The following is a 1296-nucleotide window of genomic DNA, read 5'->3' on the forward strand; positions in this document are numbered from 1 at the left end:
TGGCACACCCCCCGTCCTCCCCTGCTCCAAACTGTGGAACACATCTAATTGTTACCTTTTAGAACCTAAATAACATCAAAGTGTCACCTTCCTTCTCACACACGGAAAACAAGGAAAAACAGATTAAAATTAACATCCTGTCCTTGCCCACAGAGAGGCTTCATGTATCAAGTGGCCTTTAGCACAAGCAAAGAAAGAGCAAGAATATTTTTTCTTCTTTCAAGTACCACCAAAGTGGATTCATGATATCAAGCCATCTCAGCATTATGAATCCATTCACTCGAAGAGGTAAAGTTTTCCACCTTAAAAAGCTTTCACAGGAAGCTTAAGAAATGCAGAAAGCATACAACACTTGATGGTATTACACAAGGTTCTGTTAGACTTCTAAGAGAATACCTTACATAACTCACTCATAACTTCTTTACTCATGAATAATGCAGCAGTCCTAGCTCCAGGTCAGAAATATCTTTTATAGTATTCTATACACATACTATTTCTTAAGTAAGACATTATATTAGGCTCCAAGTCAACCAAAATTGAAAACATGCCGATAGATTTCTTTAAAAGATTTCTTCTATCTGACATAGAATTTTTTCTTAATAACAAACAGTGAAACAAGACTCCACTTTAGTATTTTACAGGGATGTATGGGCTCTGGAAATACCTACCTATATATTTACTTCACGGCAGTGAAGTGTTTGCTGAATTTAAGCTACAAAAGTAGGATCCATCATGCTAATGGCCCCAGACATAAATATTTTAAACATAAGATATTTGGGTTTTATCAATATAAAAGTGTAACATATTCTCAGGAAACAGCAATGCTCCAACACTATGTTGCAAAACATTTTCTGTCCCAGTCATCTTTAGAATATATTTCTGTGACAGGAAGCATTTGGGGACGATGTCAATGCAAAGGAGTTTTGTCCTACTCTTCTCTGTTGTTTTACCCAGGTGTGTTTGTGCTAACACGACTCTTGGCTGCTCAGCTCGTGACATGTTCGGAGGAACTGATTCATGCTGAAACTCATCTGGAAAAGGTTTGTTCCTCCTCACATCAGCCCCCAGCCCTCTTTTATACTGTGCTGCCACAGACACGTAGCATAACAGAACTGACAGGGACACCCTGACACACAGACAGTGCAAGGACAGAGGCAGCACAGGCCAAACACTCCCAAGCCCGGCGTTGTCCAACGCATTCTGCTGCACCCCAGGGCTCTTTGCAGCGTTACCAAAGACCAAAAATTTAACAGAGACAGCTTTTAAACACGTACATATAACAAGGGATGCAACTTA

The sequence above is a fragment of the Neopelma chrysocephalum genome, unplaced genomic scaffold, assembly GCF_003984885.1.
Source record: "Neopelma chrysocephalum unplaced genomic scaffold, ASM398488v2 Primary Assembly neopelma1_323, whole genome shotgun sequence".
NCBI lineage: Eukaryota > Metazoa > Chordata > Aves > Passeriformes > Pipridae > Neopelma > Neopelma chrysocephalum.